This window comes from Vitis riparia, chromosome 4 (genome assembly GCF_004353265.1).
Source record: "Vitis riparia cultivar Riparia Gloire de Montpellier isolate 1030 chromosome 4, EGFV_Vit.rip_1.0, whole genome shotgun sequence".
Classification (NCBI taxonomy): Eukaryota; Viridiplantae; Streptophyta; class Magnoliopsida; order Vitales; family Vitaceae; genus Vitis; species Vitis riparia.
The window spans coordinates 8,592,234-8,611,513 of record NC_048434.1 but is presented as its reverse complement, the minus strand read 5'-3'; the positions used below and the strand labels follow the sequence as shown (position 1 = coordinate 8,611,513).

General features: G+C 34.0%; 1 long non-coding RNA gene across 1 annotated transcript; it reads left to right on the top strand.

Moving 5' to 3' along the window:
* The first annotated feature begins 9,284 nt into the window (after positions 1 to 9,284).
* LOC117913402 lies at positions 9,285 to 11,150 on the top strand. Its single transcript, XR_004651093.1, has 2 exons — positions 9,285 to 9,561; positions 9,969 to 11,150. It is a non-coding gene; the product is annotated as an uncharacterized LOC117913402 (long non-coding RNA).
* The last annotated feature ends 8,130 nt before the right edge of the window (positions 11,151 to 19,280 follow it).

Here is a 19,280-nt window from a genome sequence, read left to right as displayed (position 1 = left end):
GAAAGTCATTATAAAGAAAGAGGAGAAGAGAGAAAAACGCAGGTTTTTCTCATCATGCCCAGATTTCATCAAATGTCCGATCCCGCTTCGTCCATGGTCCGATCGAGTTGAAATTTGACGGAGAGGTTCGTGGCTCATGTATCTTCAATATTAACGGTGGAGATCGGATTTGGAGTTTCGGACAGTCATTAGAGAGAAAGAGGAGAAGAGAGAAAAACAACGATTTTTTACAACATGCCCAGATTTCATCAAAGGTCCGATGCTGGTTTGTTCATGGTCTGATTGAGCTGAAATTTGGAGGAGAGGTTCATAAGTCATTAATCTTAAATTTGAACAGTGAAGATCGGATTTAGAGTTTTGTAAAGTCATCTTTCAGCCAAAAATAGTACCTTTATTTTGGTGGGCTTTTTTCAGCCAAAGATGGCGCTTCCTGAAAGTGTCATTGTTGCCTAAGACATACAATGACAGAGGCGGAAGAAGCGTCATCTGTTACCTTTCTTGACGCTTAAAAAACGTCATTGTTTCCCATTTTTCTTGTATTATTGTTTGATTTAACCCTAAGGAAAGGTCAACATACCTATTATATTTAGCCCTTACAATATGCAAGGACCATGGTTGTTGGTTCAACCATTTGATATCCAATTTAAGTGTATCTTTAACATCAATGCTACCAAGTGAAAAATCTCACCTTTTAATCACAAATACATTAATTCAAAAAACACGACATATAAATTAATGAATAATTATAAAACTTAACCTAAAAATATTATAATATTTTCTTAGCAATCAAACATAATTAAAAATTCTAATTATTATTTAGTTACCAATTTTTAATTCATTTTAAAATATAAAAAATCGTAAGTATTATTCAATGACCAATTGCTCATTAATTTTTAAATATTTTATCTTAATTATGTAAAATAAAAGAAATATAATTATTATTATTATAAATAATTTTAATACGTAATAATAAATAGAATTAATTAACAGTTAATAGTATGCAAACATTAATAACAATATAAACCTCACTATTTAATAGTATTTAGACATTAATAAAAGATAAATTGTTTAAATACCCAATAATGTTAAGCATTATTTAGATATAAATCAAATTCAAACAAAAAACCAATATATTAAATATTTAATAACATTCATATTTATTCCAATATATTTCAGATAAAAAATAAACTCTAATTATTGTCGAAGATTAAGGAGTAATCATTTTCATTTTTTTCCCATAACTATTCTAAAACTGTAAATATTTCAACTACTTCATCATTTATAAATTTAGATTAACCATGTAAAGTTGTAACTTCGAAAAATTCTTATTGGACACGTTGAGTCCATAACGATTGCACCAAATATCCATATAACTTGCATGTCATAGAAGCAAAAGCAGCCATATATTGTCATATTTAGCGTAGTCATAGGAGTGGGAATTGTATAACTAGACAAGATTTCTCATGTTGAATTCAGTTACCTTGACCAAATCAAAGTATGTTTTGTGGGACTCACATCATGCTACAAACCATATAGAAGGTGATGCTCCTTTCACAACAAATTTCTAAAGAAAGTCGCAGTCAATCCTATCAAACCAACATGCGATTAAACAATAGTCTTGTCATTTTAATCAAGACTTCAAAAAATACAATGTGATATAATGAAGAATTAGCAATTGTTTCTTTGACAATTAAGAAACAAAGGGTAGCTTATAACAAAAAATCATAGGTATCCTTCATGGAAACTCATGTCATAGCTTCCTTGTCGCGTCAAAAATGGACTATTTCTTCAATCTTCATAACTAGTGGAGGTGCTGAGTTGTAATATGATATGGGGTTGAATCTCTATCAATCATTATCTCCAACTTCTGGCATGGGAACCGCGTATTAGCTGGTAGGAAATTTCAACATTTCCAGCTCTTGATGGCAGCATTTGGCAGAGTTTGAGGTTATTTTTGTCCCAAATGTACAACCATGAGAGCAAATATTTCCCTGCATTTCCTGCATTCCAGGCAGAGACAGTTAAAACTCAAAGACTCAAAAGCCTAGTGCAAACCGTAGACACATCAACCCGGAATATTAATTTTTCTACATAATACATGATGACCTCTATGTGATACGCATGGAATTGAGGGTTCAATATTTTGAATTCAAGTAGTATTGTATTGGATAGTCCAGATGATGAAGCACATGGTCTATGAAACTCATGAACTTTAGACAAAATATCATGGTCTGAGATCCAAAGTGTTGAACTTGAGTTCCATTCAGAGAAAAGAAACTGGAAATAATATTGACTTGGCTTGGTCTTGGTGGGGCATTGATTGTATACAGGGATCAAAATTTTAAGAGAGAGAGAGAGAGAGAGAGTATGAGGAAAGGAATATGGGTATTTTCTTTTTTCCATTTTTTCTTTTGTTTGTTAATGCAAGGAAAGAGGAGAAGACTTTAAGAAAAATGTATATATACCATTTCCCAGCCTGGACTCCTATAAAAGAGTTGACACCCAAACCTACATATCCAAGGTACTGTTTGGACTGGGCATACAATAATAATAGTAAGGGATACAAACTGAGCTGGGGAATAAGTGGGGGATAACTAATGTTAGTAGGGGATAGAGACAAGATGTGAAGGATAGTTAACTGCATGGGCACAATGGCTAGTTTTTCGTTGGACCGATCTAATCTACTCCATCACAATCACATCCTCACTAAAGCAATTATAAACCAAAGAAACCAAAGATATATCAATAAGGTGACACTATATATACTATGAAAAACCCTCTTAAAGGAGGGATAATTGTCAATATTTTTGCCTTATATAACTCATCTAATTCTCAATATAATTAAACTTTATATATTTTTTTATACATTTTGATTTAGAATGAAAAAAAAAATACTAAGATAAAAAAAATTTGAATTAGAAATAAATTTACCTTAATTTTTAAAATTCAACTAATAAAACAAAAATAAATTAACTTTGATACATCCCAATGAAATTTCTCAAATTATGATTTTAAAACATAATTTCCAGTCATCTAAATATCCAACCCATGATTTCAAATAATTTTGAAAACTAAAAGTTAGAATTTATGTTTTTTCCCAAATTGATACTCTAAAAAATAATTAATTAATCTGAATAATTAATCACATAATTCAGTCACAATTCCATAAATCCAAAAAATAAATCATATCCCAATAAGTAATCAATGAAACTTAACCTAGAAAAATGCTATCATTTTTCTTAAGAAATACACATAATTAGAAACCAATAATTACATTGTTAGAATTTAAATGTTATTTTTTTTTAATTCACTGCCCACATGTGAGTTAAATAAAATAAAAAGAGGATGAATAAGTAGATACATAAAATTCAAAATTTGTTTTTCAATTAAATTGGTTAAAGACATAATGGAGATAATTATCCATTCAATTTCGAATCCTTATCTTTTACTAATAAGGTTGTCTAAAAATAGTAGGCTTTAATCCGAACAATCTTTTCTCTAGTATGTTTGAGTTTCTCCATATCTCTTTTATTTTTTCTCGATCAAATTCTTCCTAGTGCCATCTACACCTAGAATCTGGAGGATGGAGAAATAAGAAACTCTAGTAGTTTCTTTGAAGAAAGAAGTTATCAATATTAGAGATTATAATTCAAGCTACAAAGATCTTCTGCAAATATTTATTTGGATTATAGTTTTAATTTTTATCTTACATTGGTATCATAGCTAGATCAAGCTTGTTCTAGTCTCTATTTATATTTAGTTATTTGAAATAAATAAATATTTATTTTCATTAATAGAAGTTTTTTTTATTGTTTATAACAATAATAAAAAAGATTTTTTAAAAGCATAGGTTCAATCTAAAAGTACAGGCCTAAGCAAGCAAACACAAGAATAGATTGCCTGGAAGTACAGATTCAATCCAAAAATGTAAGCCTAAGCATGCAAATACAAAAATGGGTTGTCTAGGAGTGCATGTCCAATCCAAAAGTGCAGGGTCAAACATACAAACACAAAAGAAATGGGCTACCTAAAAGCACAGGTTTAATAAAAAAAATTGTAGGACTAAACATGCAAGTACAAAAGTGCACTTCAGCTCAAGGTTGTACCCTATTCATTAAAAGAATTTTGGTAATAGAGTTATTGAATTTATGAATTACTTGTTTTTTTAAACGCATATGATTTTTCTTTGCATATCAATTGTTTATGTGAGTTGTTTTTTGTCCAATATTATTTAAATTGGACTTCTATATATATATATAAACACAACTATTATGGTGTTTGTGAAACAAGGTTGATTAATTTAATAAAAACACCCAAGAGGAGGGTGAATTGGGTTCTAAAAACATTTTCGACATTTATTCTCAAGCAACAATAAAACAATAATAAAAATAAAGAGATAAGGGATAGAGAGATTGTAAACATTGATTTTATAGTGGTTTGGCCAATTTCACCTACATCCACTCTCCTTAAGCTCCTCTTGAGTGAGGATTCCACTAATTTGAAGCTTCAACCAAACTCACAAGTCTTTACAATTGGATTCCTTATCTCTAATGGATACTACAAGCAATCATTCAAGTTTTATCCTCAAACTTGAAGCTTAACACTCAACCTTACTTCAATAAATGAGATCAATCAATCCTAGTACAATTAATGACGAAATACAAGGAAACTAGGATGAACAACAAGGGTGCACGAGATGAGTTTGCAAGTAAGAGATTTAATGTACCAAGAAAGAAGGAAAGCTTTGAATGTGAGAAACTAGTAGGTAGGAGGTTTACTGCAAGTGTTCTCTATGCAATAAATGAATGAGAGCTTCCTATTTATAGGTTTCTAATCTTGAACACCAAAAAGTGCTCCAATGGGTCTTTCCTGATCGAGCTCCGATTGGTTGGTTAACTAGTCGTTGGGTATTAAATCTTTGTTAGGTGATCGTTAGGGGCTTGACTAGACCTTGACCGGGAAAAGGGTTTTCTTGATCAAGAAAACAACCCTTTTAGAAGAAAAAGAAGATTTGTTGTGCTCACTAACTAGGTGTTGATCATGAAAGGGTAATCAGTCAATTGGTTTCTTTTATTGATTGAGTCCGTTGAGCCAACTCTTGATCGGTTGACCATTTTTTTCCCGAAAACCTATCTTTTTCAATTTCAGTTCTTTCTAACACTTAGACAACAACTTTAAACATTTTTATAAAACTAATTGAGAGTTTTTTGCTTATGGTTTTGAATTAAAACTCAAGTTTATAAAAATATTACTTTTGAAGCTTAAAACCTAGTATGGAAATGATGCATGGATGAATTTAAACTCCTAAGTGCACCCAAGTGAACATCTTACATAGGATTTCTAAGATTGAATGACCTTCATGCACTCGGTCCTGCTCTTCTTTGATCCCTTGATGATTACCTTGATTTTTCATTTGAATTTTTTGATAATTAGTACTTGAAACTTATCTTAATTTTAACTCATTAGCAAACTAACTGATTTGTTATCATCAAAATGTGATTAGGAAAACCCTTAGGGTAATATTGTTTTTTTTAAGGAATATTGGTCTCTTTTAAAAAAAATAAAAATTTTAAAGTAGTTATAATGATCTAGTGCACATTTAATGAGAAATGGTTATGAGCATTGAGAAATTTTTTATCTCATTATGTTAACAAGAATATCATAGGTTAATTTGAAATTGAGAAATGTATGGTAATGTCATACCCTATGTAATAAATGTAGTGAAATGGTTACTAAGAGCATTGTTGCTAATTTGACAAGAGGAAAAAAATTAGATGACAATTATTATGATATGTGACATAGAAAAATCCAATACCTATTAAATGAACAAGAGATCTTAGAGGCTTTAACTAATATCATGATCTAACTTGAACAAGGGAATCCAACCCACCACCACCACAATATGGAAGCTTATTATTCTTAGGTTAAAGGAGATCCTTGTGCGCATTTCATTATGTTGAGTAGCATGCATAATGACTTAATAGCAAGGATAAAAATATCGGTTGGCCAAAAATTGATCAAAAGTCATGGAAATGTAAGAAAAAGCTATTAGAAATGAATTTAGAAGCATAATTAACATTTTAAAGTTGTTTTGTTGAAGAAATTGATATATATATATATATATATATATATATATATCTGATTTGTGATATTAAATTTAATTGTTTCATGTTGATCAATAAAAAATGTAAATTTTGTAAGTGTACACTTATTATGAAGTTAGATGAAAGATTTTATTCATTAAATATCAATAATTTATACATATTACATTGTAATGACCCTTTAGTTCCAAAATGATGACCGATGTGGTTCAATGGAATTGATAGATGAAGGAATCCCATTTTGTTGTTGGAGACAATATTGGTACCAAGTTAATGAGCCTCGATAGTATTGATTAAAAATCTGAAGATGCCATGCATAGATTTCTTGAGTCTTGCCTACTGCCTCTACATAGATGGGATACTCTGAGTTCACCCATGTGCTTGTGTCAAATTCTCCTTGTATCTGATATAGAACATGATATGAGTCACATGTCATTTGTGTAGAAGGAAAATGACTAGGCATACCATACTCTTCATCCATTGAACTTGAAGGTTGACCATAACCCATCACATAAGGAGGGTAAACATTAGCTTTATTTGATGAGTCACTAAATTGAGTCTCTATACTCATAAACTCGAAACTAGCTAAAAATAACTGCTCATTGAATGGTGGTCCCATTGTCTTTTCTCTTTCTCTACATGTCTTCCCAATAACTTTTATGCTTGGACTAGCTTTTCTAAAGCCATGGTCTTCATCCTAGGTGCAGTGTGTGAAATCATCTTCAAAGGTGAATGGGATCATTTGATATTGACTTTGTTGTTGTTTCCCAACATCTCCTCCTACATTATCACTTCCATCATTCCACATCTTGAACCATCATAACGAGAAGTAAAAGTACCAACAACACTAGGTCTACTACTTTGCCCAACACTTGTGGAGTCAATCAAGGGATGTGAATTCAATGCTGCCTCAAATGAATCATCAGCGTCTTTGCTAAAACTCTCACTATGAACTTCTTTAAACGACACTTAGTCAACATAAACACCAAATTCTCGAGCATGAGCGGCAATCCGTGGATCTGGATTTTTGATTTCATCATCCAAGTGTAGAGACTTAACCCATTGGAACAATTTCTTATCCTCTTCTTTACCCACCTTAATTGAAATGTTGAGGAGATCAAGGTAATCTTTCTCAGCAACTCTATAATTTTCTGGCTCCATATCACGCAACTTTAGTTTCATATTGTAATAACAAAAAACTAATTGTTGCAGTTGGGGGTAAGCCAAACAATTTCATTGTTTCATGTGAATGAGAGCGCATGTGCTCCAATTTCTTTCACAGACAAAAGATGATGCCGTTTGTGAAAGAATTTTGATGGCAAACTTCCTTAATGTCGGTGTATGGCTTCCATACATAAACCACCATTTAGTTGTAACCAAATTCATAATTATATAAATACTTATGTTGTGAATTTACAATAATGATAATCAATTTAGTTTTCTATTAAGAAATAGTACTCACCAGGAACCATGGTTGACCTTGCGGCAACCGCCGCTAGATCATCGAATCTTTTTTTCACGTCTGGAAAAAATATAAGTTATGTATTCAATCTTCAATATGTGAATATAATATTTTTAGTAAAAGTTCAAATAAATTGATGAATAAAATATTTTTAGTTTACCTCATTTCCAAATTGACTAAGCGATTTAGCAATTGGGTCTAATTTCGCAAAAACATCTTGGACTGTTTGGAGTAGTTTGGGATCGCTACCAATCCTATGCATGTATTGAAACCTTAGATTCAAGAAATATGCTATAATAAAATTAATTAAAGTTAGTATTTTATAAGAGAAAAAATTATATAACATCAAGACTAAGAACTTATGAAGATATATAGTGGTTAATTAACTGCTGCATGAAGTGGATGTTTTAGTGTTTTCTCCTAATGACCTTTTATTATTTCAAACATCCATTCTCTAGCTTGTTGATGAATGAGGTTTTCTTTCATCACTTATATAAGCTCGTACACAAAGGGTATTATGGGAACAACTTCTGACTCTACAAGATAAAGCACTACGTATAGTGGCTCATATAATGAAACTACTTTTATCACTTTGTTCCAATACGGATGGTCAAACATTAATTTATTCACTTCTTAACCAATTTTTATCCAACTAAGATTTTGTTATGCCCATTGATCACTCATAAACAATTTCTTCAAATCAACCCTTTTTTAAGAAAGCTATCAAGAGTAATATAGTTGGAAGCAAACCTCGTAGCTCCAGGTCGAAAAGTATCTCTACCACAGAACTTTCTCATTTGTGCAAGCAACCAACCATGGTTGTAAATGTAGTAGGTTATTTTTTGGGCATTGCTTGTCACTTCTGCAACACTTGGTCTTTTGCCAATGTGTAGACCCTCAATTTTGTCCCTTTAGCACATGTCTTTAAAATTCGTTTTCAATGCTCCACAATAGTTCCTTGGTGGCCCATGACTACTCATACCACTTACCTTTTTCTGAGTCACCTCGGAGATTTTGGTTGAGGGATTATTTGATCCCTTATTGTGACCCTTGGCAGCCCTAACTTAGACTTAGGCTTTTCTTGTTTTTTTTTTTTATGATAGTTTTTTAGATACCCTTGGCTCATTTAGTTAGGCCCACCTAGTCTTCACCTTAGGCCCATTTAGGCACACTTGGCCTATTCGGACATTTTTAGCGTGACTTGTATGACTTGTGTGGTTGCATAGCTTGTGGGGCCCATTTTTGTATTTATTTGTTTTATTTATTTATTTATTTATTTTTTAGTTTTAGTTTTATGATTATCATTCACTTTTTTTTGGTTATCTTCCTCTTTATATTATTTTCCTTAACTTATTTATTTATTTATTATTTATTTATTTTTACCGTTTCCTAATTTATTTACTTACTTATCTGTTCATTCAATTATTTAACTTCAAAAATTTCATGTTTTTGCAAGGAAAATTACCATTGGAGTTTAAGGAAGGTGGGACTCTCCTTGGAAGGTTTTGGAAGGGAATTTGAATTGGAAGATTTAAAAAAGGAAAAGGAGAAAAGAAGAGAGGAAATAAGAGAATTTGCCTTTTTTAAAGAGATTGAGGTTTTAGGGGGTAAGATATGTATATGTGAGAAAAGGAAAAGAGGGGAGGACACGCATTGGAGAAAGGAGTGGGAGAAAGGAGTATTCTTTTGGGGAGATTCCGGGATTGTCTTGAGGAGAAGCACAGAGGGAAGGACTGGCAGCACGCATAGGAAGATTTCAGAGGGAAGAAGGAAGAAGGAGTGACCGGGGCAAAAGAGGATTTTTATATGAGAAATCGTCTTCAGAGGTGAGAGGGAAGATAGCTGGAAGCCAAGCCATTGCGGCCAAGACTGCCCAGAATTTAAAATCCATTGGGTCTGGAGGAGAGGCACAGAGGAGAGGGGACTTTCAGCATGCATTAAGAACGAAGTGGAATTAGAAAAGAGAAGCAATCTCTGCTTCTTCAGAAAAGTTCTAAGGTAAGTTTACTGATGTTTTGTTTTGGCTCATACTCCTAATCTATGTTCCTCATTTTTATTTATTTATTTATTTATTTATTTTGTGACCTGGGACGCTGTTTGCTTGTTGGGTTGGAGATGGCATAAACTCCATGTGAATCTTGCTGATTTCTCATATATTGTTACGGATATTGTTTCATTCCCTACTTTTTTTCTTTTTTTTTTCTTTTATCATTTGAACTCAATGAGACTCTGTTTTATGGTATATTATTTCAAGATTTTGGTTGCCCAGATTCTCTTTACTCCTCCCACCAACCTAATCTCGTGGATCGAAATATGAAACATGACTTTCTCTAGATCATTCTATTTTCATCCTCTATGCTTTCTTTTCTTGGTTGCCTTCTTTTGTTCTTGTGTGTATTTTCAAGGGAGACGTGCATCACTAATTAATTACGTTAGAGAGGAGCTTTTGAATACTGCTGAAACCTGAGACTTAGAACCCAAATTCGGAAGCGGCAAGCTGGCTTGATGACTCTAATGAGAATTTTGTTTCATAGGAAAAATGACTTGATAGCGATTGAATATGGATTGATGGGGAATGGATACTTCAATGCGTCCTACAGTGGATTACAAGTTTGGTTCCCTTTAGGGAAGGCATGTCCAAGACAGGGGAGGGCAAAGTTTTGTGTTCGTGACATCCCAGGAGCAGTCAGGGTGGCTAAGACCTTGTCGATGGATCTCAGTTGTTGTTCTGAACAATCTGAATTCAAGCCTGTCGAATTTAAGCAGTGCTTTTGAGAGTTATGGGACTGTGGAATAACTACAGCTGATCCAGCTTATTTCACGACCTTTTACTCTAGCGTCAACCTGAATCCAAGGCTTCCTCCACCTCTCATTTAGTGGGAGAATCAATGCCTGTTCCCTATCCACTTACAAAGAGGAGTCTGACGACGATAGGCCATCCCGGAAAACCTCAGATGATTGGCCAGAAAGCAACAGTGCAGCTATGCCTAGACAGAGGACAGTTTCTTCAGCAGATCGTCATAAAAGTTCAGTTGATCTGATACAAGAGGACTTCCCCCGCACCTCATCACCTATATATAATTAGTTTCCTTCCTCAAGCTATGCAGCAATGGATGAACTATTTAATCGCATTACCTCCACATAAAGATCTCTCAGGGAATGAACCACTCTTATAATGACATGGAAAAACTTCCCCATGCACTCTCCAAGTTCCCTTCAGTTGAAGTACAATCTATGATGCAGTCTCCTAGGCTCACCCCTCCTCAGTATGCAACAGCAGCAACGTATATCGCTTCAGGAAGTCCATTTTATCCTAATTTGCAGTCAGTGATAGATCCTCATCCGCAACTGTTAGTCTAATATCAAAGGAGAAGCCTATTATCCTTAGTCATGCAGGAATTGAAGATTGCATTGGCCTTCCCCCAAAGCTGCAATTCCCCCTTTCATCACAGAACTTGAATTTGGATGGAACTCTCAAATTTGGCTTTTTCTCTGTTTATACCTTTTAAAGGTCACTCAGTACATTGTTACATCTAAGTCCCTTTGAGTTGGAAGATTCTGTGGGAGCATTAAGATGCTTTTTTTTTTTTAAAACCCTTTGTTCGATTATGTCCGTATTTCTCTATTACAGACTTTGAGCAAGCATTTGGAATGTCTATCAGATGAAGGTTCCTAATTTGCTCTCGATTGTTTGAGGTGTCTTAATTGAGGTTTGCTGGATTCAGCACATGGCCAATTTTCATGGCTGATTTCCTACTGATTTATGGTTCAGGTTTGAAACCTGGTTTTGATTTTAGTTGATTGAAGCTATTTGACAATGACCACTGCAAACGACCTGTGGCTGTAAAGTTTGAGATATTTCGGTGTCTGTGTGATAATGTGATTGCAGTGGAAGTGCTAAGATTCAGAGCCCAGTAGAAGATCATTGGCAGCTGAGCCTGATGAAGTGATTGACTTATTCTTTGCTGCCCAGGCAATGGCAAGTCTTGTTTGTAATAGAAGCAGGGAAATAAATCTTACGATTGTAAATGCAGATGCAGTTGCTGGGTTAATAACTCTAATCGGTTACGTAGAATCAGATATGCCAAACCTTGTTGCTTTATCTGAAGAGTTTTTGTCTGGTTCGGAAACTTGCCCAAGTTGTTCTTGAAAATCTTTTTGAAATTGAAGACATAAGAGTTGGTTCCACTGCTTGCGAATTTATACCTTTATTAATGGATCTTTTGAGACCAATTCCAGACAGATCAAGTGGCCCTCCAATTGCTGCTCAACTATTGACTGGTATTACAGATGGAAGTGATACAAACAAACTGATCATGGCTGAAGTTGGAGCATTGGATGCTCTAACCAAGTACTAGTCTTTGAGCCCTTAAGACTTTTCTGAAGCCACAGTGTCTGAGCTATTGAGAATACTTTTTAGCAATCTTGATCTTCTTCGTTAGGAAACATCAATCAGTTCCTTGAATCAACTAATAGCCGTGCTGCGTTTGGAGTCAAGAAATGCTAGATTCAGTGCTACTAGAGTTTCGCATGAGCTTTTCGATGCTAAGAATATCAGAGATTTTGAGTTAGCTAGGCAGGCAGTTCAGCTCTTGATTAACGTGCTTAATGCTGCATCAGAGAGTGAGCAACAAGCTACTCTTGTTGTCTTAATCAAGTTGACTATGGGAAATTCATCAAAAAGCATCTTTGATGACGGACGTGGAAGGGAATCCCTCTTGAGAGTCTTTGCAAAATTTTGTCATCTTCTACTTCATCCTCAGATCTAAAGGGAAATGTTGCGCAACTCTGCTTTGCTTTGTTTAAATATTCCGAAAATTTGAGCTTCACCGATGGCCTCTGAGTGCATAAAACCCCTTGTATTGCTGACGCAATCTGAGAACAGCACAGCTGTAGAATCTGGTGTTTATGCTTTTGAGAGATTGTTGGATGAGGCTACAGCTTCAGGGGACACAACAACAGATAATTTGATTCAGAAAACGATAAGAGGACAAACAAGCAAATGCACAATCCATAGTCATCTTTGCATCCTAGATGCCTCAACCCCATATTCAGATTGAATTACTGAGCAAGAAGCTAAGCGAAATGCAAATAATGCAGGACTTCCTAAAGCATGTCCTTATATATGCTCTAAAAGATAGAAACAAGACTAATATTGAACACATGGCAGCAAGGTATTTACGATCTTGTAAGTGAAGCTACAGGAATTAGTTTGTTTATCCTATTGGTAATATAAGAATCCAGTATTCAATTAAATGCTTGGTGGGAAGATTCAAATGAAGAAGTACGTGGTTCCTCTGAATGTCGTGAGAAATTAATCCAGTTGATAAGCACAGTTTTCCAGAATACGTCATCTACTTCAATATGGCAATATATAGCCAGCTTTGTCAAGATGACATGCCAATGGTGAAGAGATCTGCTGCATCAAATCTGGGAAAGTTTGCTGCTGCTGTTGAAGCTGCTCATTCAAAGGCTGACACCATGTCAATATTTGAGGATCTGATACAGGATGATCAAGATGCTGTTAGGTTATTGGCTGTATAAAGTTGCACAATATTTTCGTAAAGAACTATCAGATTGGGAGATTTGACTGCATTATAACAGACCAAAAAAAAACTGTTAAAGATTGATGGCAAAGTTCAAAATAGAATCTGGATGCATGTCGTTTAATCAGAACTTAATTAGCATGTTTGTGGATGAGGGTCTTGCTTCGGAGAAAACTTTTGATCAGAGTTAGACAACAAGTGACAATCCTTTACCAAGATTTCCCATATTTTTTTTGAGGATGTTTTCATTGTAATCAGATTGGCGGGGTGGGGATTTCAAAAGATTGGATGTATTCCCAGGAGTGTAATTCCTCGAATATTGTTTCCCTTAAGGGCTATTTGAAGCACTGGGAGACTCACAAAGTCATCCAAAATAAAACACTCTATACCTGAATTAATGAAGAAGGGGTAATGGCAAGCCAGAGGACTTACAAAGGACTACATTCCAGGTCTGGACTTCATTGATCCCCTCTTTGAGTGCATAAGGGCAGAACTCTTACCAGTTCCAGTTCTTTCTCCGGATCTACTGCAAAGAGCTGGTTGTGCAGGTTCTGTGAAGAGTTTTGATCTCATATAAAAAATAAAATAAAATCGAAAGCCTCAACTCGTTGGTCTGATCTTCCATGGTCGCATACAGATTCTTGGATCAAGTGTTCCAGAGATTTGCTTCAAGAAGATATTGCTGATCAATTTGAAAAACAGCCAGATGATCTTCATTTTTTGCAATTCACCTCAAGGTCTACTGATTATGCTAAAGGAGTGATGATAATTCATGAGGATTGAAGCCGATGTTCACCGTAAGTGTATCGACAAAGGCTCAGTGAAGAAATTATTCCCCAAGAACTTCCAGAAATGTAGATTATGCATGATGCTTTCCGGATTTACAATCGAAAAGGCTTCATAGATTAATCCGGAATTGGAAGAAGTTGGGCTGACTCTGTAGGCTAAAGTAATTGAACCTGACAACTCAGAATTGGAACAAATTCAAGTAAAAGATTTGGTATTAATGCAAACTTTATTGGTGGTAATGACGATGAAAGAGTGGTCCAATTGAAATATCGGTGTGCTCAAATTACTTTGCTTCAATAAAGTTACGGGTGAAGAACATTGAGAAGGCAATAGAGAATGGTATTGATCCAATTCCTGTTTGCGGTGGGTTTGGAAGTTCATACTATTTTAGAAACTGTAACGGTGAGATTGTTACCATTTGTGAAGCCAATAGATGAGGAGCCTTTTCCCAAATAGCCCAAAGAGTTGGGTGGGGAAAACCCTTGGGCAATCAGGCCTGAAACGTTTAATGAGGGTTGAAGGGACAGGTTTAGAGAAGTGACAGCTCACCTTCTTGACTATGACCATTTTGCCAATATGCCACCTACTACCCTTGTAAAGATTACACACCCAATTTTCAATGTCAATGATAGGGTGAATGGAAATATGAATCAAAATGGGAAGCTGTCATAATTGATGAATGTCAACGCCCCAGAATTTCATCACATTTTGCAGAATATAAGATACTTGTGGCTGATTTAAGGCTTCTTCTTTATAATGGTTAGATAAAGGAGAGCACGTTGGAGTTTATGAATCTCCTATCATTTCTTGACCCTGGCAATAATGTGAATAGCGACAATGTTTTGAAAATTGACTACAAAGACCGTGTTAGTAAATTAGAGGAGAGGCATTATCATCTGAAGAAACCGTCAATGAGCACATGGATAAAATCAGTGCAAAGGTTAGATTTAAACCAGAATCAATGGAGCTTCCTTCATTTGAAGAAGATGGTGGATTAAATGATGAATATTCAGACTCAGCTGTTGGATTTGATGGCTCATTGAATACGCCAGAAAGTTTATGTGCTGGACAGCGGCCTCCTTCATGCTCATATCAGGCTCCCATTTCAGCAATTCAATTCCAGACTGACTCAAGTGTTTCAACCAGAGAAAGCCATGCAAAGGATTTCACATAAGTGGAACACACGTACAGCTTGGAGATGTTGCAACAGTCTGTGTATTTATTCGAAAAGCTACATCAGTGAATTTTCCCATGCGAGCTAAAGAAGACCAGTTAGTACTACTGAAAGGGCAAAAGATGAAGTTCGCAATGAGCTAGAAAACTCAGATTCTGAACTACAGAAAAATCCAGAAGTGAACTATAAGAAAATTGATGAATCAGATGAACTTCTGAGTGAAGATTTGAAACTTGAGAATGAGTGGCAGCAAGTGAGCACATGCTCTGAAATGAATATGGCGAGCTCTACTCCAGACATGCCAGCAATGTACAGAGGCCTCTTCATACAACCATCAGCAATCCAGCAACAGCTAAACCTCCCAATCTCCAGTCCCTCATGGCTATCTTGCTACACACACCTCCTCCTCTCTTCGCTTCTTTGATTGGGAATTTATTGTTTTAAATTGAATTTTTGAATCATTTTTCAACTAAATATTCCCAACTTTGAAAATCCATCTTCAATAATCCTTTGCTGCCATTTTTCCTCTCGGCGTGCACTTTCACTATTTTCTTTGGCTTTCAACCGATTTTCTTGATTTTTCTCAATTTTCTCAAGCATGAATAAACTTCATGATTCCAAATAATGGAATTCATAGAATCAACTCATGCAAAATTAATTAGGGCTTTGGTGGGGGCCCGACATTCTTGATACCCTCTTCCATATTGTTTGTTTGATATCTGATTGATTTTTTTTATTCCTCTTGATGATATACATGAATTTGTTTCATATTTGTTATTGGGCTAACCTTGTTTCACATAAAGGCGCTTTAGCTTGCTATCCAGGTACGCTTCTTCTCATCTATTTTTTCGAGAATTCTATGGACACGTATGTGATTAGTGACCATATCCATGCATGATGTGATTCTTGGGTGTTTAAATACATACTTGATTTGCTCGGATAAGACACATGCTGTGTGATAGATTCCCAAACTAATCTCTTATGTTTTATGATAGCGCTTGAGAAGCCGTTCAGGTACGCACTTTGACTTCCTCTTATGGTTGGTTTTCTTGTTAGGCATGCAATATTCGAAATCACCTAGTCTACTTAGGTATTCATAATTAACTGATTAATGGCCACACTCCCCTTAACTTTGTTAGTAGAGACCTTTATAGGGCTTAGAGGGGTGCTACCTCCTAGAGGTACCTTCCCAATAAGTAACCTGATCCCCGGACCTAGACTTAGGTTTCCCAAAAACATGCTTTTTCCAAAACTATGGAGTCACTTTTTAGGGTTTTTCTTTCTTGTTTTATTTTCCCTTTAAAATAAAAATAAAATAGGTGGCGACTCCAACTTTTCTAAAATTAATTTTTCACAAATAAAAAGTGAGTCTCGCCGATCGAGTGGGGACGCACGTGAAAAATGCGGGTCCACACAATGTCTTCAAACATTAAGTTGATGTAGTGCGCTGCACATGGAGTCTAATACAAGTTCAACTTTTTCATCAATAGTTTGCATGCTTACACAAACACCTACCCATTATTTGTGACAATTTAGACCACATTTTCTTCCCCAACATCTTTGATAACACTCTTCAATAGCTTGTATATATATTTGTGGTCTTTAATATTGTTAGATGCATCAACTAACTTAAGGAACATCGTAGTCCCTTTTGAATAGGTCATGAAATTAATTACACTTGATTTCGTGGGCCTTATCTTTTGATAAAACATTATTGTGCACCTATATGTCTTCCATTTTTCTCTTTGTTGGTTCAGATAAGCTTTCATTTCAGCATACTCCATTTCCAAGTACTTGTTCTTTATTTCATATGGAGATGGAGGTTCGATTCCCGTTCCTAAAATTCATGTGTAAGAAATATTTAAAACATGTCATAAAATACTACACCAACTCAAACAATATAAAAATAGAATAATTAATAACTACCTGCTTGGTGTGTATCGATAATCATATTCTTAAAATGGTGAGAGTTTACTTTATGGGGTGCGACACTCTCATAAATGAAGAATTTGCTTATTAAGTGTCCCATTGTTTCTTTAGTGGAACCACCTTTGAATAAATCTTTGATAATTCTTTGTCTTGCTATAGAAGACTTGTACAGCGAAGGGGCAATAGGCGATGATGGTTTTGAATATCGAACACTTTGTGATTTTTGCATCGGCCTCGGTGCATCACTAGAATGTGATGACTCACCTGTTTTACACTTGCTTCCCACAAATGTTTCATCTTGTTGTCAATCCCATTCTGTAGCTTTGGAGGTGCGAACTATAGCTCTATAAGCATTTCACTCATCAGGGTGTGTATCTGTCAGATACATGTACACATCATTGTCATCATCATCATCATCATCCTTATCTATGACATATCTTTAGTTGTCTCCCATTGTGCCACATAATTCAGAATGAAACTCTTGATATCTGCAACTTTCTTTGCTTTTACTTTGGTTTTTTGATGCAAAAGCTCTCGTATTTCTTCTTTTACTTCAAGAGGCACTCTAGGACACTTTTTGGTGTTTGAGTACGGGTCTGTATGCAATAAATGAAACTTGAATCAAGTGATGCCTTCACTCTTAATCAACAAGCTACAATAGTTACAAATTGTGTCATTTCTGTTTTCCTCCACTAGTGTACAATGTTTCCAAGATTGATCTCGTCCTGCTACGCCACTTCCACTTCTACTATCCATTCTCTTCAACTTAAAGCATTAAACCATTAATTTAATTAACTTAAATGAAGTAATTATGTGATTTAAAATAAATGGAATTGGGTGCACAATAGACTATAATTTAACTTGAATATAACATTAATAATAAATTTAATTACAATTGAAAGTGGACTATCCATAACATAAAATTAAATAAACAATTGGCTATAATTTAATTTAAATAGTACACTAATGGCAAAAATAGTAATTTTAAACAATTAATTTAATTTACTTAAATATGTTGGACATGTAATAAAATGTAGAACCTTGCATATTAATTAAATAGGATTTACAATATACTATAATTTAACTTCATATAATTAAATAAACAATTGAAATGTAAATTAAAATAAAATTTAATTTACTTAAATATATTGGACATGTACTAATTAATTAGGGGATTAAAATGTAGAACTTTGTATATAAATGAAATTGGATGATTAATAAGCTATACTCTAGCTTAAATATAAGACCAATATTAAATTTAATTACAATTGAAAGTGAACTATGCATAACATAAAATTTAAATTTATAACCATTAATTTAAGTTCAATACTACACCAATTGTAAATACTAAATTTAAATCATTAATTTAATTAAATTTAATATATTGGACATATACATACTTAGGTGATTAAAATCTAGAACCACACACATAAATTAAATTAGATGTACAATATACTATAATTTAACTTGATTATAAAACTAATACTAAATTTAATTCATAACATAGAATTGAATAAATAATTTACAATATACTAATATTAAACAAATCTACATAAAACTAATATTACATTTAATTCATAACATGAAATTGAATAAATAATTTATTATAATTTAACTTCAATACTATACTAATTTTAAAAGAAAAACTACTATGATTTTTTGAATATTAAACTATTATTCAAAAAAAAAAAAAATAATTTCAATCATTTAAATTATTAAACTTATACTTATTACATAATTTAAATTGGATTAAGTACATACTTGATACTTTAAAGTAACTGATCGACTTTGATTTGGAGTTAATGCACCACTTGAACACCAAATTTATAAAATTTTGAGAATAATCATAAATAAAATTTGACCAATATGAAACCAAGATACTATAAATTGAATTGAGGGTGAAATGGTTGGAGAATGAAGTATTTATCGAAAAAATTTAGGCCAAAATAGCCGTTGGTTGCTCATTTTAACATTATAATTCATTTTGGCCATTTGATTAAAATTTGGATGAAATTTGACCATTGGATATTCAAATAACCGTTGAAATCACTTCTCAACCATTGGATCAAGGCCATATTTAATTTTGGCCCTTGGATTTGGTAGTTGACCTTTGGGATCAGCTTTAAAAAATATGGCTATGTTTCTGGCCATTAGATCAAGGCTAGATTTAATCTTAGCCCTTGGATTTGGTAGCTAATCGTTGGGATTAACTTTAAAAATGTGGTTGTGTTTTCGGCCGTTAGATTAAGGCCAGATTTAATCTGAGCCCTTTAATCAAC